General features: G+C 34.2%; 1 long non-coding RNA gene across 1 annotated transcript; it reads right to left on the bottom strand.

Annotated features, from left to right (window-relative positions):
- Nucleotides 1–26057, bottom strand: LOC132542051 (uncharacterized). The gene is made up of 3 exons (XR_009553194.1): nt 25931–26057; nt 4226–4330; nt 1–485 (listed from the first exon to the last, which is right to left on the bottom strand). It is a non-coding gene; the product is annotated as an uncharacterized LOC132542051 (long non-coding RNA).
- Nucleotides 26058–26790: the final 733 nt, after the last annotated feature.

Genomic DNA, 26790 nt, shown 5'->3' on the forward strand with positions numbered 1-26790 from the left:
TAAGCTACTTATCCTCAATGTTTAGTTTATTAGAAATACATAAGAAAAATATGGGCAGTATAATAATTCCCACACAAGACATAGTTAGGGAGTGAGTAGGGTTCCAGATGAGGCAGAAGCTGATTAAAGCTTTTCATATGTATGTTAGATCAATAATTCCATTAATGTAAAGCAGTAGCTTGATGAACACAGCTGAATATAATCTGATTATGAAAACATGTGTTAATATTTTATCAATTGTCATGTAAGACTTTTATACCAAAGGAATAAAAAAAAATCTAGCCTTTAAAAATAACCAATCCCCAGAATGTTGCAGAAAAAATGTGTTGCACCACAAGACAGCATGATTTGAAATAAATAATATCTTGAAAGATAGATCTAAAAATGAATGCATGAAGGCATGTCAGGGGTGCTTCTGCTCAAGACGTCACTTCAGATCCTGACAGGTTTCAGTAGAAACCAGTCTACAGCCAGCACAAGAGGTCCTGCAAAGATGTAGATTCACATACATTACACAGGAAAGCTGCAACATCTGTGAACAGCAGAACAACAAAGAATATTAAAAAGAACAAAGAAGGATGTTTTGAGTTTTTCTGCAAGCCCTCCCCACTACCCCCACTATGTCTAGTTCTAAAGTCCACTGACTTAAGAAGGGAGTCTTCAAGAAACTGCATTAAATCAATAAGCATCCATGTAGTCCCAACTAAGACCCTGCCTGTTACATTCCAAAGGTAAATACATCTCAGTCCCTAGTAGGATAATGCATTCTGGGACCTTCTCTGGGCTGCCAGAATTATAATAGTGTGTCTCAGCTGCCCTTGAATCAGCTATACACATGCACATAAATAAAAGAATGCCTAACTCTTATCCTAGGAACTTGAGAGTGCTTTCAAGTTGATCATTGACAAAGTGAAGTTTACCCAGCCAGAAGCTTTTTCTTCTGGGAGAATATTTTGGGATATGAATTGTGGGCATGTCTGAGGAGTAAATTTCAGTATATTGTTTGTGATTACCAGACACCAGGGGAATTAATATTCCTACAGAGTGCGGTCTTCTGCTAAGTCTACCACAGCCCTACCTGCAAGTATCATGCCTATACTGAGTGTTTGGAGACTTTAGGTTCTAAGTCAAATTTGCTGAATGAGAAAATACAACAGCTGGGCAATCACATAACAAAGCAGCTGATCTAAAAAATAGAGTTGAGAGAAGTGAGAGTAGAACAATTGAGGCAGAAAACAGAAATAGCAAGAATGAAGATGATTTAGATAAAACTAAGAAGTATAAAAACTAAATAAGAGATTAAGAGCACTGAAAGCAATATCAGAGACATATGGGATAATATCAAAACAAAGGATATAGATAAAAAGGGAGAACACATATAGAGGTAATAGCAGAAACATCCCTGTACTAAACAACAGGGAGGGCATTAAAAATTTGAGAACTTCAGAGACTGCCAAACAAATTGACCCAGAACTATACATATAATAAGGCATATAAGCAAATTGACAAAGACTAAAAATAAATAAAGAAACTTGAAGGAGACATAAGAAAGAATATATACAAAGGTAATTCCATAAAATTTATAGCAGATTTTAATAGAAATTCATATATATCTTGTGTTATATGTCCCATGAGAAAGGCTTTCAACCAAGAATACTCTACGCCACAAAACTTTCATTTAGACTAAGATGGAGGGATTAAGTGTTGGTGAGGATATGGAGAAAAGGGACACTTCTACATTGCTAGTGGGAATGTAAATTGATCTAAATTTTATGGAAAATAGTCTGGAGACTTCTCAGAATTCTAGAAAATGATCTATCAATTCACCTCCTGGGAATATTTCAAAGTAAACAAATTTATCTATTGAAGAAATCTTTGTATAGCTGTTTATAGCAGTACAATTTATAATAGAACTAACTGCCATGTGGTCTGCCCATATGAAAGGGTGATTCATGAACCCCAAAGATTATTCAGAGAGTAAGTTTTGTGTATGACTGATATCCTGAAGGTGTTCCATTGAACATGTAGCCCGAAAGGAGGGGGACAAAAATAGAATGCCCCCTAAGTGCCAGAACACTTTCATAGCAAGTTTTACAATACAACAAGAATTCCAGGTTACAAAGGAGTTGATTCAACATGAAGAAGGACAAATAGTGCTAATATGAGCAAAATATCTTTAGGATAGGGGGTAGTAGTTAAGGCTTACACATTATAGATCTCATCTCAGCATCTCTGTGTCTGCTGTACCTCAGTGAATTATTCTTCTTATCTCACATATCAGGGGTTAAGGATTAACCCAGGCACTTTGGATTCCTGAGAGATTTTGCTCTTTAACCCCATCCATATCTGAGGAAGAAAGAAGATAGCTTACAGGGTCTAAATCCCTTTAGGTATTGAGTTAGGCCTTAAGTGTGCATTTAGTCTCAAATTATCAAATATAGAGTTGAAATGTGATGCAACATCTAACGTAAAAACAAACTAGGTGCCCAACAACAAATGAATGGCTTAGAAAGTTGTAGTATATATACACAATAGAAGAATACTCAGCTATTAAAAATGACGATGTTTCACTGTTTCAGCCTATCATGGATGGAGCTTGAAGAAATCATGCTAAGTGAAATAAGCCAGAAACAGAAGGATGAATATGGGATGATCTCACTCTCAGGCAGAGAGTTGAAAAACAAGATGAAGAGAAAATACAAGTAGAACCTGAATTGGAGTTGATGTATTGCACCAAAGTAAAAGACTCTGGAGTGTGTATATGTGGTGGGGGAAGAGAGTATAGTTCCAAAAAGGCTGACAGAGGACCTAGTACAGGTTGTATTGTTATGTGGATAACTGAGAAATGTAATGTAGAAACTATTGTATTTATTGTCAAATGTAAAACATTAATCCCCCAATAAAGAAATTTCAAAAATTGATGATGCTACCTCTCTTACCTCAACTTGGATGGAACTTGAAGGAATCTTATTAAATGAGATATATCAAGAAGAGAAGGATAAATAACAGATGATCTCACCCACAAGTGAAAAACAAACAATAAAACTTGTCCTAGGATCAGTATATCATACAAAAGTAAATGAATCTGGGAAAGGAGAGTAAGAGAAGGAACTGGAGGGAGACTGTTGTCCTGGTGTATGACTGGAAAAAAAACCCAAGTTGGGAGTGAGACTGTTTTGCAGATATCTATCACAGGGAGATGAGAAATGGTGCCCATGTGTCAACAGTAGTACTTTAATTAACTGCCTAATAAAGAAAAAAAAATATATCTATACATGTGAGATACATGAAGAAATATAACTTTTGGTAAAAACAACCATGGGAATATTTTTTGGACAGTGTGCCAATATAAAACTATAAATTATACTAACCTTTTATATGGTACTTTTATATGTAAAGAAACAAATATATATAGTCTAGATGATAGAAATTTTAATTATGAGGGTTTTTTTTATCTAATTCTATTACAGTGCCAAATGTACAAATGCTTGAGTATTTTAATATATTTTTGACCACTAAATGGAAAGGTCATGGATATTTAAATATATATATAGATATATAGTGTTACATGACTTTTTTTTTTCCTGATCACAGTTCTGTATTGATACTCTGGGAATAGAATTCAATTAGAGATTGCCTATGCTAAAGCCTATTTCAGATGTGTTTGTTCTCTGTCCCACTGATAAGCAGGAAACATGTGGATTGATAGACAGGTTTCTATATTTAGGTGTCTGAGAGACAAATCTAAGTATGTTTTAGTTTGCAGTTTTCTTTGAGCTCTACAAAATCTCAAAATCAAAAGAACATGTATTTCATGAAGTTAATCCTTTGCTAGTACTGATAGTAGGAAATAATCCAGACTACTGTGGCATAGCAAACGTAGAATGGATGAACCATATTTCAGCAGTTTTCTTTAAGAAAATAAGATGATTTTTTCCAACCTGAAACCAGTGAGCCAAGAAATATAGTAAGCTCATCACAATTAACTTCTCAATGAAGTCCTTTTGAAAATTCAAGGAGAAAAATCAGTTTTTTTAAAATGTTTATTTTTAATTAGTTAACATTTATTTATCCTTATTGGGTCATTAATGAGTTGCTGGATAGTTGTTGACACATGGGTTCAATTTCTCATCTCCTTGTGACAGTTGTCTGCAAACCTCTCCCATCCCCAGCTTGGGTCCTTTCCCACCATCATGTACCAGGGTCCCAAATTCCCCCTAGTCACCTTCATTTTCCTTCCTCTGAGTCCTTTGCTTTGGTGTAACACACCACACATAGTCCAAGCTATATTTTGTGTTTTCCTGTTCTCTTCTTATTTCTAACATTCTACCTAGAAGTGAAATGATCTGGCAGTGAATATCAGTTCTTAATTGGTCTAGGTAGCTGCTACTTCAAATACAATATCACTGAAGCTCTTGTAGAATGATTTAATGAATTAATCCATAATTTGGTGTTTAGTAAATGAGTGAATACTCTCCCATTCCCATCCTAAAGTATAATACTATTCTTAGCACAACATTGTTTCACAAACAAATAATAATAATAGCTATGAAGGATAGATAGATGACGGATGAATATAATATAGATGGATATGTAGTCTTGAATTAGTGCCAGCACAAAATTATCTAAAGATTATTATTATTTTTTAATTATTATTTTTATTTTTTAAATATTTGTTTTATTTATTTATTCCCTTTTGTTGCCCTTGTTGTCTTATTGTTATAGTTATTATTGTTGTTGTCATTGTTGGATAGGACAGAGAGAAATGGAGAGAGGAGGGGAAGACAGAGAGGGGGAGAGAAAGATAGACACCTGCAGACCTGCTTCACCGCCTGTGAAGCGACTCCCCTGCAGGTGGGGAGCCGGGGTTCGAACCGGGATCCTTATGCCAGTCCTTATGCTTTGGGCCACCTGCGCTTAACCCGCTGCGTTACAGCCCGACTCCCTCTAAAGATTATTTTTAAGAAAGACTTTTACATCAGTTATTATTGACTTGTTTATGGTAGCAATATGGTACATAGTAATTCTCTCTCTTTAATTCCTATAATATTTTGAAAATAGGATCACATGCTTCATGATAACTTTTCCCATTAGAACTATGTATAGAAGTCCAGATGAAATTAATCAACAATCTTAAGTTGGTCCAAAAACCTAAATTGCTCACATATTACTAGAGATGGTGGTTTGTGGAAAGGGTATCTGTGTGTGTGTGTGTGTGTGTGTGTGTGTGTGTGTGTGTGTGTGTGAATATACACATGTCTTAGTGAGACCTTAATTTTGTAACCACAAGTTCACTTGCCCATAATCAAAGAATGATATTTCAAACACAGCATTTTATTCTACACAGTCCATTAATTACATTAGTTTCTGCACATGTCAAGATGTGCATATAAACATTCACTGGAGAATATATATTATTTCTGCTCTAAAATAATTCACGGCACAGCAAATAAAGGCCTCCAGTCTCCTGGGGAATTGATGGTCTAACATAATTTTGAATAGATGTTATCTAAAATTTTTGGTTTCTTTTCAAACTTGAACTTTCACAATCTTTTCCTTACGTGGACTTTAGTTCTCTCTTCCTTGGGAGTTTAGTTGTTCATGGCACCCTAATCTATGAAACAGTGTGTAAAACACTCTGCTTTTCACATTAGCATTGCTAATGAGTCCTTGAAATACCTGGCGTGTTGAGGACTGTTTAAAAGTAATGCACAAGTCTTACATTATGTAGCTGGAAGAATACTTAGAAGCACGGGTAATATATATATATATATATATATATATATATATATATATATATAATGCTCTGATATGAGTATTCAAGTAGTTTTATGAAGGTTTTTCAAAAATCTTTTATGATTGTCTTTTATGATTGTCAATATCATCTTGTTTGAGAGGATGAAAACTAATCCTGTGTAGGATGAGCAATTCTGACTTCTAGAAGGTGTTAGTCTTTGAGTTCTTTGAATGTTGGTTTTCCCTCCACCACCACCACCCCCCCCCCCGGCTGCTCTTTTGTGTTAGTCTCATTATTGGTAGTCTTTTAGCTCTGAAGATTGATAGATGACTAATATTCCCATAAATCTAGCATCTGCTCCTTATTTTTCTTTGTAAAAAGATGATTTTTATGTATGAAGATAGCTCACATTTTATTTGGGAGGATGCATTTAATAAATACAAAACCTTTTAAAAAGCATTCATTTTAAGACAACAAATGCTTTTGCCACCTGATTTTTAGCTAAATGCTACTAGATTCCCTATTACAACACACAATTAAATAGGAAAAAATGTAGGCAAATTATAAATTCTTTTAAAAGTCATAGATTTGGGCATTCAGTAATCTATGGTTTCCATTTAAATATCTAATACCAAATGCAAGCTTTAGAATTGGGGGAAAAGAAAGACATTAAAAATGATCTTACAGACATTCCTGGACACAGAATGATTTTCATGAGAAATATTACAACAGTTTAAATACAAATAAATCATAATGTAAGAGTAAAACTTTTCTGGTAGTATACATGGTTTGTAAATTCCAAGCAAAAAAAGAACAAGAAAATACAGCTTTTTCACTGCCAAACTCAAGACATTTGAACAATTGTTCAAAATAGCATGCCAAACCTATGTTTTCCTCCTCCTCTAAAACTACCAAAAATAAGAAAAAACTCATTCTCAAGAATATCAGGAGAAATAAATTCTGTGACTTACTGCTATAAGTTAATTATAGACTTTTTTCCCCACTTTATCGAGGGGCTAGTGGTCTGCAGTATTTGCCATATAGACACATTAATAACCTAAAGTCCTCTTTCAAGCACTCCTAAATCCTCCCTCACAAGTGTTTTTTGTTTTGGTTCAGTACACCTTGCACAGTACTAGTTTCTTTTTATAATTTCCTTTTCTGGTCTTATTAAGTTCCACCTTTAAGTAAGATCATTTGGTATTTGTTCTCTTTTTGACTTATTTCACTTAGCATAATACCTCCAAGTTCCATCCAAAATGAAGCAAAGGAGTTGGCACTATCATTTGTAGAACTTTTTTTTTTTTTTTTTACTATTTTGAAAGCAAGGTCACTTGCACAAGTGCAATATTTTACTTAATATCTCCGAAACCTTTGGCCATCTGTAGATTTGTTTTTGCAATGAATTTACTATAAAGTAATATATCTTTAATATGAAATAAATAAATATACATTGAAATATATATATTTATAGTTTAATGATGCATTATATAGTCAAAATATAACACATACTGTAATGTATCTTTATAGTTAAAACAAAATTTAAAACATCAAAAACAAAATCAGATTCTAGATACAGCATTTTGTAATTGATATTAAAATATAACACAACACATTTAATTTTATCCTCTGAAATCCCGTTCATTACATTGTAACTTTCTTTTATTGTATCTGTAGGACAATGATATAATTTAATTTGCATGATATCATTTAATCCAAACTGGCTAGAGACATTTATGATCTCAGTAATGTATTTCTTTTTAATTTATTTTTTCTTTTTTATTTAAGAAAGGATTAATTAACAAAACCATAGGGTAGGAGGAGTACAACTCCACAGAATTCCCACTACCCAATCTCCATATCCCACCCCCTCCCCTGATAGCTTTACCATTCTCTATCCTTCTGGGAGCATGGACTCAGGGTCATTGTGGGTTGCAGAAGGTAGAAGGTCTGGCTTCTGTAATTGCTTCCCTGCTGAACATGGATGTTGACTGGTCAGTGATGTATTTTTAACAAGGGACATAAGCAAAAATTTGAAGTTCCTATTCATTTTATTTATTTAATTTCTTTATTGCCACCAGGGTTATTGCTGCGGTTCAATTCCCACACTACAAATCCTTGTAGCCATCCTGCCCTCCCCTTTTTTTTTACTGCTGTTGTTAATGTCGTTGTTGTTGGATAGGACAGAGAGGAGGGGGAGAGAAAGATAGACACTTGCAGACCTGCTTCACCACTTGTGAAGTGACTCCCCTGCAAGTGGGGAGCTGGGGGTTCAAACCGGGATCCTTAGGTTTTGCGCTACATGTGCTTAACCTGCTGCACTACCGCCCGACTCCCCATTTTTCCGATTTTATTTTTCTTTCTATTTTATTTGTTAAAATGGAGAGTAATAGAGAGAGGACAGGGAGAGAGCGAGAGGAGAGAGAGAGAGAGAGAGAGAGAGAGAGAGAAAGAGAGCAGCAATTCTACTTCACTGCTTTTGAAGCTTCCCCTTATGGATGGGAACCAGGGATCTGAGTCCCAATCTCTGCACATGGTAACATGCATGCTCAACTTAGTGTACAAGTGAACCAAAGTCTAACCAAAGGGAGAGTCATGTAATGCAAGGTCACAGTGGGATGGTACATACCAGAGATTAAATGCATGACTAAATTAATAAGATTTTATTTTTTGAAGTCTACAAACACCCTTGATTCCTTCATTTCTTTCTGGTCTCTATTAACGTAAAGTTTCTTTGTTAATTTGAATCTATATATAATTCCTACTGACAATATCTGTGGTTTACTTTTGTGGTCAGTTTACTTGATCTAATTTTTACTGTGAACATACATTTTTCATTATAGGGCCCAAACTAAATCTGGAAACTTTATGTGTTTCAAGAACTCAGTAGAAAATTTGTATTAACTTAGAAATGAGAGATAACAATTTAATGAAGACATTAAGAAAGAGAACAGACAGAGGGATAAAGACTAGGGAAGCTATCAAGGGAGGGGATTGGCTATGGAGCTCTGGTGATGGGCACTGTGTGGAAATGTACCCCTCTTAGCCTGCAGTATTGTCAATATTTCCACTTTACAAATAAAAATAAAAATTAAAGAACATATGTGTTCATGGATGAAATTATTACTTATATATACTGTTATCTTATTGAGAGCCATTCATTTCTATTACTTTTCTTTCTCCATCTATGTGTTCTCTGGCATCATTTACATTTGATGTATCTAGTATTTGACATGTTTGTATTCTTCCAGCTCTAGAATCAGCTAAATTTTCTCTCACCTATTTTTGGTTTTTGTTCCAGTTCACTTTTATATGCAACCAGGTAACTTTCTCATTTGATTCCCTGACAATAGGTTTCAAATAAATAAAGCACTATATTTATAAGCACCACAATGATTGTTTATTACAAATTGCTTAAAACAAAAATAAAATCATCAGAACATTTAAAGTATTATCATAAGCAAGTTCCACATGCCCCAAACTGTGTGTTATTGCATATACTATAATGGCTAAATATTTTCCATGTACTGAGTGATGTACTATATTTAGTCCCTTAAAGATGGGGTCAGTGGCACCGAGTTACAAAGTTACATGCATCTAGTGAAGGAGTTACAAATGAAAGTAAATAAATCTGAAAAACTGCAGGATATGTGATATGATAAATAAATTCAGAGCAATTATAGAAGAAAACAGTAAAATCAATGCAACTGGTAAAGGACATATTGTCTGATTGTCAAGTCTTGTATATTAAATACTCTAGCTAGCTTTATAAAATTAAATTTTTCACTGTATTCAGATTTCAATCTTGATCTTTTCTTTTTTCTTATAGGGAAGTTTATGGTTTACAGTGCAGCTATTGGTACACGGGTACAATTTCTCACCTCATCTTCAAATCGGGTCCTTTTCCATCATGTACCGGGAGCTGAAATTCTCCTCACCACCCTTCTCCCTGTCCTCCTTCCCCAGTGTCTTTTATTTTGGTGCAATATATATATATATATATATATATATATATATATATATATAACCAGTCCAACTTTTATTTTATGTTTGTCCTTTCTGCTTTTCTTAAATTCTCCCCATGAGTGAGATCATCCCATATTCATCCTTCTCTTTCTGGCTTGGATCACTTAACATGATTCCTTCAAGCTTCATCCAAGATAAGGTGAAGAAGGTGATTTGTCATATGTAATAGTTGAATAGCATTCCATTATGTATATATGCCACAACTTTCCTAGACATTCTTGTGTTGCTGGACAACTTGGATGCTTCCAAATTTGGGCTATTACAACGTGTGCTGCTATGTGCATAGGTATACACATAAAAGAAGAGACTCAAAGAGCCAACAGACATAGGAAAAATGTTCTAAATCACTGATTATCAGATAAATACAAATACAGATAACAATGAGCTGGCATTTCACTCTGTGAGAAAATCATACATAAGAAAGGACAAGAACCTCTCCTCTCCAAATCCCTACCCCACTAGGAAAATATAGCAACAGGATGGGTGTTTGCCAATGCTCATGTCCACTGGAGAAACAATTGCAGGGGCTGGTGGAGGAGCACCTGGTTGAGCGCACATGTCACAATGTGCAGGGGCCTGGGTTCGAGCCCCCAGTCCTCACCTACAAGGGGAAAGCTTTGTGAGTGGTGAAGCAATGTGGCAGCTATCTCTCTGTCTCTCTCCCTTCTCTAGCACCCCGACTATCTCTACCAAATAAATAAATAAAGATAATAAAAATATTTAACAAAAGCAATTATAGAAACCAGAATTCCTACCTTCTGCACCTCAGAAAAGATTCTGGTTCGTACTCTCAGAAGAGGAGAAATGTTAGGGGAAGATGACTGTAGGGTCCTGAAACTCAATCCCATTAGGACCCAGAGAGAGAAGAAAAGAAAAAAGGAAGGACATTTGGAAGTAGTAATAGGTGTACATATGACTTAGACAGAAAGAGAAAGCAGGACCATTGGGGAAAATATAGATAGATAGAAGGTAGTTATAGAAATAATAGTCAATCCATACCTGTGGCCTTGGAAGAACCACTGTAGTTTTCAATGGAGGGATTGGGTACGTAGTACCCTGGTTGTGGGAATGCTGTTGAGTTGTACCCCCTTTATCTTGTAATTTTTCAAACCAATACTAAATAAATAATATATATATTTTTTTAAAAAGGAGATTAACAACAAATGTTAGAAAGATTGTGGGGCAAAGAAACCCTTTCATATTTGCTGGTGGGAATGTAAATTGGCCCAATTCTTGTGAAAGGTAGTTTGGAGAACTTTCAGAAGACTACCCTATGACTGGGCAATTCCTCTCCTGGGGATATATCCTAAGTAAATAAACACACCTATCCAAAGAGATGTCTTCTTTAAAGAATTTACTATGCATCTATGCTTCTCTACTCCTATGACTTGATTTTTTAGCTTTCTATTTCAATTAAAACTATATGACTCTAGCTGTCTAAATTCTCATATGTTCTTTTTTTTCCCAAGCTCTAACACCATACTTAAAGACAGATTCTTCACTATCAACCACTATTAGTACCAGCTATCTTGTTTCTATCCTAACACCTACATGAGGAATTCCTTCTGAAATGTTACTGTTTTGGTGGATAAGCACATTTTTTTCTTTCTTTCTTTCTGTTTCATTTGCATAATTTATCTGACATATTTGAACTGCTACATATGCCTTAATATACAATGTGCAATCCTTGGTTTTAATTTCTATAGTGTAGGGCAAGTTAGTACATTCTATTTTCTGAATTATTCAATATTCAAAATTTCCAAAAGCAAAATTGAGCCTCAAAATGTTACAGAAAAATTTGTGTTTCAACTCTGAATGCTACAGCTCAAATGTAGCCAAAGAATGAGACCACTGTTATATGATTTCTGTCAAACCTACTAGTCCTGAACAACATTCTGCCTTGGCATTCAGCCTTTTATCCTTTTCAAACTGGGCATGACCCAAGCTGATTAGTTATAAATAGACTCCACCAAGGTGTGTGGACAGAATCTACCATGGTTTCCACTCCAGGTACTGAAATGCAGTAGTGAGAGTCCACCATTTGCAGTGGTTTACTTCTTTTTTCCTTTCTTTTTTTTTTGCCATTGTTTTAAAATTTTATTAATGTTGAGAGATGTCCTAAACATATTATAGACAAAAGTGTCATCCAAAGTAAAAATTTAAGAATAACATTTGAAGTTCCATAAATATTAATTTTAAGTTTTGGAAGTGTTCCGTGTTTTTGCTTTCGCTATCATTGTTGCATTTGTCTTACCATATCTGAGTCCTTGAATAAATGCTGTAAATGAAGAATTCAGTGGGAAAAAAAATCATATCCTCTTGCCAATATGGAGATGATAGGCTGGTGAGGGAAATAGTTGCTAAAAATGATTATTCAAATGAGGATAAATTTATCATTAAAATAGTATTCCAAAAGGAAGTCTACTAATCTGTGAGACTTGAAGATAAGAAAAGATTCCCCTGAGGAAGAAAAGTTTGGGCTGATAGGAGATAGGCAAGGAGAGCACAATAGGATGATCCCACAGATCTTTAGGGAAAGGAAGGACATTGTACAAAGGTCAAGAGACAGGTAAGGTATGTCTAGAGAAATAAAAAGATGTTTGAAATTGAGTCTCAGGGAGAATCAAGTGAGGTGGAGTTGCTAGAGAAGTAAAGGAAGCTCTTGCTGAGCACTACATTTTAAGGCTTCAGAATGTCTAACAGCGAATCCACTTCATAAATAATTGAGAAGTAAATCAATAAATAAATGTTTCAAACTGTTAAAAGATACCACTTTTAGAACTAAGCAAATCTCTCCATGAGTTCTAACAAGATTTGAAAGACAATTAAGTCTTCAGTGAATACAAGAGAACAATTACACTTTTAAATTAAGGCATGCCACAACAAAATAGCCTTACTACTATGCAGGATCAAAAGAGCAGGAAACAAAGGCAATCTACACTTCTAAAGTTCACATACAAACTGGGGTGGGGTAGCGGAGGTCTTTCATGATAGAGAGGTCCCCAGATTCTAGGATCCAATCTTGATTATATAATACTTCTTCACTGTTCAATAACCTAAGCTAATGTTTTATTTCTTAGTAAACATCGTAAAATCAATATACCTGAAACATAATTTAGAATAATTTATTTCAGTGAGAGAAATGAAGGAAAGAGAGAGAGAGAGAAAGAAAGAGAGAGAGAGAGAGAGAAGATCAGAGCACTATTGGTGCTGGGTTTGAACTTGGGACTTTGGAGCATCAGGAATACTACTATTGTGCTCTAACATAGTGAGCTATTTCCTGCAACCAAAAATGTCTGAAACCCTTATCCTTAACTTCAACTTGTTACTTTCATTCACATGGCTTTTATATTACCATGACAGAGGGCTCCATAATACAATTAGATTTATTTATTTTTACTAAGACAGAGCTACTTTTGTCTGAAAATCAAATCTCAACACAGTATTTCAGGAGCTGGTTGATCATGCACCCAGTTGAGCACATGTTACCATGTAAAAGAATCAGGTTTGGGGACCAGGTGATAGTGCACCTGGTTAAACTCACACATTATAATGTGTAAAAACCTGGGTTTGAGCTCCTGGTCCCCACCTGCAGGTGGAAAGCTTTGCAAGTGGTGAAGCAGGGCTGCAGGTCTCTCTCTCTCCCTATTTCCCCCTTCTATCTGGATCTCTGGCTGTCTCTATCCAATAAATAAAGATCACACACACACACACACACACACACACACACACACACACACACACACGAATCCTGGTTCACGTCATTGATACCCACCAGCATGATAGCAACTTTAGTTCTAGTGAATTAATGCTGTAGGTCTCTCTATCTCTTTATCCCCCTTTCCGTTCTCCATTTCTCTCTACACCTATCCAATATAAATACAACAAATAAAATATAGAAAAAGATTTATTAAAACAGTAATCATGAAATGTTCTCTTTAAAAAACGATGTATTGCAGTAATCCACTCACAGTACTTTTTGAAATTCTCCTGATACTCTAGATCAAACACTGTTAAGAGCTATTGAATGTTTTTTCTTTTAGGGTAGTGAAACTGTTCTATGTAAAACTTTGAATATAAATACTCTTATAAAAATTTCCAAACCTCTTTAGTGCTCAAAACTCAAACCAGGGGTGGGCCCACAAGTGTAGATTTGAAGTAAATGAAATGTGTCAAAAGGGCAAATAATACAATCTAGTAAGTGATGATTTTCTTTATAGTTTTCATGCAAATCATGGCAATTCTATTTTTTAAATAAAACTGTCTTAATGCCCATTAAATTGCATTTTTTTTCATGAGAATTGAAGGAGACACACAGAGAAAGAGAAGCAAGAGAACAAATCATTGTCCCTCATCTATGGGGTTTAGCTAATTTTTGTCTTTCTTTCTCTCATGTGGTGCTTGGAAATAAGCCCACAGCCTTAGCCATAAAAGTCAGACTGCCCCTAGCCCCTCAAATTAAATTCATATCCACATAGGAGCATCATAGATAAAGTCATTTAGCACTTTATGAATTCTTATTTACTTTCCACACAGTTTTGCAAGTTAAAGTGATGCCCAAGCTAGTAATTTTCATAGTAGTACTTGAAGAGTGTTGATATCTTTTGGTCCTTAAGTGTTTAATTTTTTGACATGTCATCTGGAATAATGTTGAGTTAAACATACTACTTTTCTGATTTAAATATGTTTAGAAACATGTTTGTGGATATTTTACAATTTCTTTTTTGTTGATATTTACAATTTATGGGAGAGTTTAATATGCACAAATTTTCAATAAATAGCAGTTAAATAATACTCTAAATGCATCTTATATACATGCATCTCTATATATAGCATCTTTTTTGTTTGTTTTTTTTTCCCTCCAGCATTATCACTGGAGTTCAGTGCTGGCACTCCAGATCCACTGCTTTAGCAGACATTTTTCTACTAAACAGAACAGAGAGAAATTGAGACTGGAGGAGAAGATAGAGGGGGAGAGAAAGAACAGGGTTCCTTGGGCTCAAACCAGGATCCTTGCACAGGTCCTTGCAATATGTATACCACTATGGTTATTGCTAGGACACAGGATCTTCCCAACTCCACTGCTCTTGGTTGCTTTTTATTTTTTCTTCCCTCCTTCTTACCTTCCTTTCTTCTTTCCTTCCTCCCTTCCTTCTTTCCTTCCTTCCTTCCTTCCTTCCTTCCTTCCTTCCTTCCTCCCTCCCTCCCTCCCTCCCTCCCTCCCTTCCTTCCTTCCTTCCTTCCTTCCTTCCTTCCTTCCTTCCTTCCTTCCTTCCTTCCTTCCTTCCTTTTCTTTTTGATAAACAGAGAGGAGAAGGGGGAGGGGACACAGCAATATCACTCCACTTTGCCGGAACATTGCAGGTTCTCCCATGTGGGAACTTGGGATAGAACTCAGGTTCTTAAGGATGAAAATGCCCATTCTATGGGCTTATCTACCACTCAACCCACAGTCATGTAAATTTAAAGGTTAATAACAGAAAGCACTTACTTAGAAATTTTTAGCATCTGCCATTTAAAGAAGCATTAACTTTAAATTCATATACAAATTAAGTGATCCAAAAAAAGCATTGAACTTAACACCCTAGATTTTCATCTGAATTCACATGATTAGATGCATGAGTGGACATATAGATCCATATATGAATATTATTTGCATATATTATTTACATAGATATATGCATACTATATACATTGCCAAAGATGGACTTATGTACCTGTATAATAAGTAAATACATTATATTTGTATATTTATCTACACATAAATATTAACAATATACTTAAGTTTAAAATTATTTGGGGCCGGGTGATGACACCCCTAGTTGAATACACATCTTATAACTGACAAGGCCCAATTGGAGCCCCCAGTCCCCACCTACAGGGGGAAAGCTTTGCAAATGGTAAAGCAGTGATGCAGGTGTCTTTCTGTCTCTCTTCCTCTCTATCTCCCTCTTCTCTCTTATTTTCAGACTATCACTATCCAATAAAGATAATAAAAAATAAAAAATACTTATTTTTACAATTTATCAAAATCATATAACATTTCCCTAAAACTTTAGTAAAATTATTGACTAGATATAAGACAAATAGGTGAAAAATAATAGAAAAACAATCTTTTAAAGGCATATGTATCATTCTTTTAAAAACTATTCATTATTAGAATGCAGAAATATACATCAGCCTCATCCAACTTTAAGGTATTTATACTGAAATAATAGCCCTTCTTTCTGAAAAGAATAAGGTTGAATGAAAATATAATAGAAGTTGATAAGGTCTTGGCACAACAATTTGTAATGGCCAAAACCTGGAAGGAGCCCAGGTGTCCAACAACAGATGAGTGGCTGAATAAGTTGTGATATATATCCTACTCAGCTATAAAAAATGGTGACTTCACCATTTTCAGTGATCCTAGATGGACCTTGAAAAATTCATGTTAAGTGAAATAAGTCATAAACAGAAGGATGAATATAGGATGATCTCACTCTCGGCAGAAGTTGAAAAACAAGGTCAGAAAAGAAGACACAAGTAGAACCTGAACTGGAATTGGCATATTGCACCAAAGTAAAAGACTGGGGTGGGTGGGTGGGGAGAATACAGATCCAAGAAGTATGACAGAGGACCTAGTGGGGGTTGTATTGTTAAATGGAAAACTGGGAAATGTTATGCATGTACAAACTATTGTATTTACTGTCAAATGTAAAACATTAATTCCCCAATAAAGAAATAAAAAAAGAAGTTGATAAGGTTCTCAGATGTTATAAATTATGAATGCACATACTGTAGTCCTGAGTTTGAGAAGGGGTATCATTGGTATAACTCATGACATTATAATTTAAAGGAATAACAAGTAATTCTATGTAAATGTAGACATTTCTAATGATTGACTTGATGGAGATTTACACATGTCAAAACCTTTACAAGAACAACATTGGTTCATAGATGGTGTAATTAAAGCAGACTTTCAAAGGAAAAGTTACAGGGTCATAGTTTTAAAATAAATTATGTTCTCAAATTCTTTTAAAAGTTTATTAAGTTTGGATAGAATTCATTTAGAAACACAGATGGCTTTACTTCACTTATCTTTATCCCATTTTGGTATAAAAATATATTCAATATGGAAATATGGATGCATGTAAACAAAAGATATGACCCCAGACTTTGCTGTGCATCTCTGTATTGTTACATATTTTCACTATAGGATTTGTAAAATTCTGAATTACACAATTTATCTGTTTCCAAGAGTTGTAGATAATATGTGGACTTGATTCTCTGCTCCATGATTTCCATTCATTTCCACATATTCAGAGCTCTCAGATTTTTTTCTCCAGTCTTTTGCCTTCCTCCCAATATATATCTATTTTAGCTTAAAATTAGTTCCATTATCTACTGTATTTGTGTATTTGAATAGAATGGACAGGAATTTGGGGGAAAGTTTTGTAGGAGAACATCTAAATAACTTCATTTTACTTGAATGTGTTTTAAATTTCATAGTCAACAATGAAGTAGAGAAGTGTGGTGTTTCCTTTTAAAGATAATTAGTCAACTGAAATATAATGAATTACAGAAATATGTGATAGGGAGATAAACTTTATTTAACTATATCACATATAGTTACTCTGATATGAATAAAAGAAATACAATAATTTTTAAATACATATATGTGCATGTTAAAAGTCAAAACCTGAATGCAATAAATTCTATCTGCAGTATTTATAGTTTTCTCATCAGTATTTGTGGATGAAAAAGTTTTTGTATTCTTCTAATTATATATTTTCAACAATAGGTAAAATAAGTAGAAACTGATACATGTTTCTAAAAAGCTAACTACATGCAACATTGCCAAACACTATAAAGCAACACCTTGCAAAGGTAACAATAAAATTGACTAATATAATATTTTCTTTTATGAGTAGTATCACATAACTATAACTATGATGCTGATTAAGAAGTAATGGTGAAAATGAAATTTTTGACAACAGCAATACAGTCATATCATATAGATCATTTCTCATATGTTTTGTTGAAGAATCTTAAATTTTCTCCTATCTAAACTTTCACAAACAATAGTAATGGATCTCTTTCTGTATTCTCTGCAGTAACATTTGCAGTAAATTTAACTTATAATTCTATACAAAGTATCTAATGTTATAATGTCATTGAGATCATTGAAACGATAGTTCTGCTAGATAATCTATCAATCCAGATGGCAAAATTTGGACCAATCTCGTCTATATTAAAATTGCCTTCCCTGTAAGAAACCTATAATTCTATCTTTTACAACTTTGCTTCTATTTTGACTTTTATGAATATTTTTCCCACTGATCAAATAGTCTGTATACTAGTCACAGTGTTGTTGATCACTTTACATACTAATGTATGAATAAAAAAATATATGTTTCAGACTAAAACTGGCATCTCTGTAATAAGACCTCATATACAATCTAGCAATACTATATTTCTACCTTAAGTGAAAGACAATTTTATCTTTATAAGAGTTAGTACTAGATCTAATAATATATTGTTGAATTTCTTAGATATTATCTTCCTTGTCTTCTCTAATTAATGTAATACACTGAGGTATTGACATTAATACAGTATAAAAGAGTAAAAAATAATAAAAATCCTTATTTCAGCTCTGTTCTCTGTCAGGGAGGGTATGGTGAGAGAAGAGAAGTTTATGTATTTAAATTTGGTAGAAATAGAAAGAAGTTGAGAGAAGAAGGAGAGACAGAGAGGGGATGAGACAGAGACAGACACCTGCGGCACCAAATAAATAAATAAGCCCTGAATGTCTACTCAAAAGAGTTTAGCTATGCACAGAATAGAAATAAAACTATTATTCAAGAAATGAATTCAAATAGAGTTAATATACTGTTTCATGCTATTGTCATCTTGAATATAAGTATAGTAAACAAATAATTTATTAATAATTTGATTAATTAGTCCATATGTAAATTGGAAGCAACTAAGCCAATAATCCTTTTTTGTCTCTTTTAAGATTATGCAAAATTTTATATTCTATAAAATTATAGAAGTTATAATAAAGTATTTGTTGCTATGCTTCTAAAAACCCCTTCTGTTTCATTAGTTTAATCCCCCGTGCTTAACACTATTCTATTTACATAACCACTTCATTCTATTTACATAACCTCTGTTAACAAGCACCACCCTCCCTCCAGGGCATTGGTGGTTCAGTGATAGAATTCTTGCCTGCTCCCCTCTCCTTGTCATACCCTGATTTTCACCAGTCACTTTTCTCTCCACCCTCTCTGCATCGCATCCTGTTCCCACCCTACTGGGCTAGTATATTTATAAGGACAAGATTGTAGTTTTTAGTTTAGTTTAGCTTAGCTCGGCTTAGATTGTGCTGCGTCCTACATGAATAAAGAGATACTGTGTACAGCTCAACCATGAGTCCCTGGTTGTCTGTTACCTGCCCGTGAAGCCAGCCCGGCGAAAACAACATAGCCCTGTGAAAACAACAAGTATTTTAACAGATAATCAAATCACATAGTCTCAAATCAAAATGATATTAAAATAATATTTCATTTTGTTTCCTTTCCTGAATCAGATCATTCCTACACCCCCAAAGGGCTTTGAGCAATTTCAAGTACAGCCTCTTTATTTTATGGTATATAAATACAAGGTTGATAAGCAGTTAACAATACAGAATATTATTAAACTTACATTTATTTACATTGAAAAATAGTATGATATTTTTCTTTTTTTTACTTATAAGGTGAGAAGTAATGAGAAAGAATGAGAGGATAACTGGAGCACTGCTTCATGTTCATGAACTTTTCTCTTTGCATGTGAAGAACAGGAGCTTGAACTAGTCTTTGTGCAAGGCAACATGTGCACATTGCCAGGTGCATAACTACATGAACCCAGAAGATATTTTACTACTCTAAAAAATAAACATATATATTTGTAGTACATATATATATATATATATGTTATTATTATTTTGTTGTCATATTACCAGGTCAGCTCTGATCTGGGCCAACTTTTTTAGATAAGAAGAGAGAGACAAGTAGATGGGAAGCAACCAATGGCACAGCAATATACAAGATACTGGGCACTATACAGCAAACCCTAACAAAAGGACTTTTCAAAGTTAACCCAATTACCAAATAATGTGATGATAACATTAACTATCCATCATATTTTTGAAACCTAAGGGAGCAGGAACCTCACATCTCCACTATAGAGCCTATATTTTCCCCAGTCCTGGAACCTTAAGATAGGGCCCACTTTCTTGCATGCCTCTCCCAATCCATATCAAATAATATTACATCTCCGGATAGCAACCTAATCAACGCAACGATTGCCACCTCAACATGCTTCAGCTCAGACTGTGTCCAGAGACTTCACGTGTGGAATGACAACCCTTCAGCTTCATTACTCAGGTGAGACCTTTCCTTTCATAGTATTCTTTAATTCCATCCCAGGTGGTTCACTTTCTCACAAAGTCCCCAAACCTATTTATAGACCAGGTTCTGTGAGAGAGAGCTTATGTTCACACGTATCCATAAACTACTGCAAAATATATACTTGAAAGCAGAAGTACACTAGAGTTTGCAGTGAGTACCCCCCTAACACTTCCTCGCCGTTTTTCCAACCTTTGGGTCCATGATTGCTCAACAATTTGTTTGGTTTTGTATGTTAACCCTTTTTTCAGCCACCAGGTTCCAGATGCCATCAGGATGCCGGCCAGGCTTCCCTGGACTGAAGACCCCACCACTGTGTCCTGGAGCTCCGCTTCCCCAGAGACCCACCCTACTAGGGAAAGAGAGAGGCAGACTGGGCGTATGGACTGACCAGTCAACGCCCATGTTCAGCGGGGAAGCAATTACAGAGGCCAGACCTTCCACCTTCTGCAACCCAGGGTCCATGCTCCCAGAGGGATAGAGAATGGGAAAGCTATCGGGGGAGGGGATGGGATATGGAGATTGGGTGGTGGGAATTGTGTGGAATTGTACCCCTCCTACCCTTTGTTTTGTTAATTTATACTTTCTTAAATAAAAAATAAATTAAAAAAAAAAGGAGAGACAGAAGGAGAGAGAAAAAGAGGTTAACAGAGAATAGCCAGAAAACTTCTTTGATTGCGTGGAAACTGGGCTCTGATCTGAGTGTCATGCATGGCAAATCAGGCACAATCCCAGGGGAGATACCTCACTGGCTCTTATATATGTTTTAGCAGTTTACAATTTTGAAGCATTTTAGGTACACATGAAATGTTACACACTAATTTATTCAAAACACAAACTCATTCATTTTCAATTGTTAAACTTAAAATAGGGTGAATCTCAGGGAAGTATGGGTATACAAGTTAATAACCTCATAGAATCAAAAACCAATTTACATTTCATGATTCTGAAAAGCTAAAGGAATAAGAGTTTCCTATACAAATAAATATTGCTGCTACCATTTTAGTGATATTTTATTAGCTTCAGGTGCACTATGGGAATAGTTAAAATGATATAATCTGACAAATTACAATTAATTTTCATAAATAACTTTAAGAACTCTAACATAATTTATGTAGGATCATTAATATGCCTGCAAACATTATAAAAATTTAAATTTGACCTACACATGTACTTGAGCTAATACAGTTTATAATGTAATTATGACTAATTCTTGAGGGTGATAAAATTGATATGATTAATGACCTATTGGCAAAAAATAGATCATATTGTACATTACATGAAATTGAGTACGTATGTAATTTAGAAATGAAAGTAGCCTTTATTTTATATAAATCACATAAAACATTATTTAGGGCAAATATTTTGTGTGGTTTAATCAGTAAGAATGATTAACTAAGTTTATAAGTTTAGATTGTCCCTATATTATTTTGAGGACGGATTTTAGAAGAATTTGACACATTAAAAGTCGTCTTTGACCAGAATATATCACTAAGTGAAATTTTCAGTGAATTCAGTATGTGTAGCAAGGGGTATTTACCTGAAAGTGTAATTCTCACTTTTTAATTTTCTTATTATTATCTTTATTTATTTATTGCACAGAAAAAGCCAGGAATTGAGAGGTGAGATAGGGTGAGACAGAGAGGAGAGAGAAAGTGAGAAAATGAGACACCTGTAGCACTGCTTCACCACTTGCAAAGCTTTCCCCTTGCAGATGGGAACCTGACATTCTAACCCAGTTCCCTGTGCATTGTTGCATTGTGTAACATGTGCACTTAACCAGGTGTGCCACCACCCATCTTGAAAATGTAATTTTCCTTTTCTTTTTCCCTTATTTGCTTGGTTGTTTACATAAAAGTGTGTTGTCCTGAATGAAAATACCACTACCAATATGAACAAGCATTTATTGCAGTTAAAGTGTCTTCTTTTTTTTTAATTTTTATTTATTTATTTTATTTATTTATTCCCTTTTGTTGCCCTTGTTGTTTTATTGTTGTACTTATTATTGTTGTTGTCGTTGTTGGATAGGACAGAGAGAAATGGAGAGAGGAGGGGAAGACAGAGAGGAGGAGAGAAAGATAGACACCTGCAGACCTGCTTCACCGCCTGTGAAGCGACTCCCCTGCAGGTGGGGAGCCGGGGTTCGAACCGGGATCCTTATGCCGGTCCTTGTGCTTTGTGCCACCTGCGCTTAACCCGCTGCGCTACAGCCCGACTCCCTAAAGTGTCTTCTTTTTAAAGTATTTGTTTATATGTGGAGACAAACTCGAAAGAGACGAGCTGAATTATGTAGATGATTCTGAGCAACAAGACATTTTCATCAAAACCTTCCAAGGTATTTAGGAAAATAATATTTTTGGAAATTGTCCAGATATTCTAAGACTGGTGGCTGACTGCTAAATTTAATTGGATGATTGCCACAATTTTCCAATTTATTTTCAATTTGTAGAGAAAATCTAAATAGTCATTTAAGTTTGATAAAAAAGCTGTAATTTTGTAGTGCAAAATTTTCTAAGAACAAAAATATGTTGAAGTTATTATATTAATATGTTGTAATAGGAAACAAATGGAAATGGCTTTGTTTCTGAATTACATTTTCTTCTCTAAACAACAGTGTATTAAAAGCGCAGTAAAAACAAGCAGAACTGTATGTGGAGAATGAAGTCTTAAAGTTATACAATCTCATGTTTATTTTAGTCACTTTCAATTTCACAGTCAAATTAAATATGCATCTAATTTTAAAAATCACATAACTGAAAGAGAAATAAAAATCATGCTAAAATCCATCTAAAGTAACCAGCCTCTGGAAAGCATGTCCAACTTTTAAAAGGTGCATTATTGCCTGATTTAAAGGCAGACAGAGGCTGTAGGCCACATTCCATGACAGAAAACCTCCAGAGACATCTTTGATCATTCTTTGTGATGCATAAAATATGTCACAGTTGTACTATAAAAGATATCAGCCATCAGGTAAGGTTGTCACTTAGCCTTATAGTATACTGGAAAAATACAGTTTTTCTCTCATACTTGTATGGGATTACTGCTTGTGAAAGCACAGCTTACTTAGTTTGTGTGTAACCATTATCATACTCCTGGTTTCTTTCAAAAGAAAGTAGTCATAAATAAACATGCTAAAGAGAATAGATCTTGTTGATATTTTGTTTCAACATTCACTCTTTTCACAAGTTGTTATAAACTGTGAATATATTAAGTACTGGTCTACATTAAAGATAGGTTCTACAAAACGATTGAGTATTTCTCCAGAGACTAGATGTGTTCATTTGATTTTTGTTATGCATAGATCTTACTGTACTGCTAAATCTAAACCTATGTCACAAATAATATTTATAACAAAGACAAAACTGCACTAAACAATTCCAAAATGTTATATTCTTGTTTCTCAGCTCCTCACATATTTTTGACATCATGTATGTGTGTGTAAAAGAGAATTGACTTTAATGATATGCTAAAGATAAAACTAGAGTTGTTCATGTGTTCTAATAAGAGTATCTACTACATTTGTTTTTCAGGTATAAATATTCAGAAAATCTTTAACATGTTACCTCATTATTGCAATTTTAATTTTTTTTAGTGACTTAATAACACTTTGTTCTATTATAAGATTACAGGATCATCTTTCTTCACAGTGCCCACCACCAAATTTCTGGGATTCAGCCACTCCTCTGTAACTATAACCATGATAACACTCACTAAGTCTTGGAGGGAGTTTGGCTATTTTTTTTTTCTTCAAGTCCATGTGTTTCAATGACCTATATTACTCAAATGAGTGAAACCACTCATTAGGTGTCCATTTCCTTAAATGGCAATATGTCTGGTTAAATGACATATGGAAACAATTTACATTTTAATTGTTTGGCATGTTTAGGAATATAATATAAGCACTAACTATAAAGTTATTTTTATCTCTGAGAACACTATGTTTACTGGAGATCTTATCAAGTTTAGCAATTTAAATGACTTCATGAATACAGGCATTATTTCCTATAGAATTATTCAAATGTAATGTTTCTGTTGAAAGCATATGGCTGCTTAACCAATAAAAAACCCAAACGACTAAGATACATAACTACAGTGAATATATGTTAAATCTGAACAATTGACAAGTATTTTACTAAAGATATAATACCAATTGTTCAGATAATTTTTATTTCTTCAATAATTTGTTGCCTCACAATGTATTTTTAATATAACATGTCTCAATCTACCTTGCTATGTTGAAAAAGTGCTGCTTCTTGAACTGAAAAATAGCAATATATTTGTGAATTGGGAAGGAGGAACCCTCTTTCAATGGAGAAATAACATAAGGTATAACAGACCGGATCGATTAGAGGCCTCCATCTGGTGCAAGTCTAGAAAAGTTGTTGCCATATGTTTTGAACAGTACAGCAAAACCGTTTTATACTTTTATCACTTTTATTAGTAGATCTGTCTTATAAGCTGCATTTTGCATACATACATACATACATGAACACATATAGACATATGTGTGTATGTGTGTGTGTATAACATCAGGTACAATTTTATCTATAGTTGTTTGTTTAGTTGGAAAGCAGACATGCAACATTTTATAACAGACCTTGGTCTTCATGGTTCAGTGTGAAAGGTAGCTGACAGCTTTAAATGATGGAATAAAGAAAAGAGAGGACAATACAGACACAGCCTAGATTGTAATTTGTTTACTTTACAATGTTGAAAGCTTAGGGGAATTTACACTGCTCTACACCAGTAGTTCACATTTGTACGTTGTTATAAAAAAGAATAGAAGCATCACAAGGGGGAAACTTTCATAAAATTCTTTTGAATATTAAAGACTAGTAATACAAAAATATATTCAGTAGCCATACTTTTTAAAGGTAAGATTTCATACATATAGACTTAAAAAATCAGAAAAAAAAATATATATATATATGTTGGAAAAATAACATATCAGGTTCAAATGAAATTTAGGAATGTTAATCTCTTTTGCAGCTGCTATTTTTGTTTTATGGTATTTTTACAGCTGTTTTTAATTTCTTTTAAGAAATACTAAACCTTTAGGAGAATTCCCATGTGAACCACCACAGTACAGATAATTGGTTTCATTGCAATTCAGATTATGAACATCATTTTTCAGTTGTTACTTTCAAACTATATACATAGCTAAATCTGTAAGCCATTTTCTTTATTCAACTACTATCAAACGGAAAAAGTATCAGTTTAAAGCATCACAGAGACTTACTCTATCTGATAGGGTGTGATGTTTAAAAATATTTACTTTCCTCAATAGGATATTAATATATCCTATATAGTATGTGCAGATGTTACCTATATTTTTTATTACGACAAGCAGAACAACGTAAATTATGAAAATTCTTTCAGAACTATGATTACTTTAATAAATTTCAGAATTGCATTCATCATGCAATCTTATTAATATTTCTATACCCAGTATCTACTCCTTTGATTAATTATTACCGCAGACTGTATATCTTCATTGAGAAGCATCCTTGATTAGCAGCCACACCTATACCATGCAGTTTTTAATAGAAGCCACCCTTCCTATGCAAGCCTCAGGGGAAAGTAATTAAATTTAATAGAAGCCATCTTTGTTTTATAGCCACCCTCAATTTAAAGCCACAGGGGTAAGTAATTAAATTTAATAGAAGCCATAGCTTCTAAACAAAGATATACTGTATCTGTTAGGTATGCAGAGATATAGAAATAAGAAACACTCTACCTTGGGAGTTGTGAAGAATATGTCTTAATATGAAGCATATTAAAAAATGTAAAAGTTCAGAAAATATTTTCCGAGTGATTCAAAATGGGTGGAGATGGGGTAGTTGTCACCATGCATTTTTCAAACTGCAATAAGAGAGGTGGGGCTGTTACAAGTCCTTGCTAAACCACAATAGCTTGGGCAATTGCCTGTGCTGAGCACTGGAAGCTCCTTCTCCCCCAGTATCATTTGAACAAGTTTACTCTTTCCTATTCAAACATAAGATGCCATAGATTACAGCAGTTTACTGGAACAGAAGAACTTTGATATTCATTCATGGTCATTTACTCTGGGCCTGAGCTGACAAATTTTTGTTCTGTTTGTTTACTCAATTATGGTGATGAAGACTCCAATGTTAATTTACCCTGCCTGTAGCTAACATCTTGAAAAAAGAAAAAAAAAAAGAATCCTAAATAGCAGTACCATTTGGATAGTTAACTTTAGCTTTATTCTAAGGAATGTGTTGGCAGGCAGTCTCACCACATCATCTAAGTATTTTGATGGGCATACAAAGAAGCTGATGAAGGAGTATTCTAGAATTAACACTGACCATATGAAACTATTTGAGGCTTTCCCTACAAATTAGTATGTGCCATATATCCAGTTTTAATCCCAAGTCTTTATTTTAGGTTTTAATGCTCCTTTTAAAATTCAAAATTTCAACAGTTATCAGTAACATTTTAAAGCTATATTTTGTTATAAACAGCTTTTTGGTAATGCATCAGCACCATACAGCTCCTTCACTCAGAACGGAAATAGAACAGTGGGCATCATATCCAATGATATTTAAATTCATTGTCTTTTAAAGATACTTCAGTCAC

This window comes from Erinaceus europaeus, chromosome 1, assembly GCF_950295315.1.
Source record: "Erinaceus europaeus chromosome 1, mEriEur2.1, whole genome shotgun sequence".
NCBI classification, from domain to species: Eukaryota; Metazoa; Chordata; class Mammalia; order Eulipotyphla; family Erinaceidae; genus Erinaceus; species Erinaceus europaeus.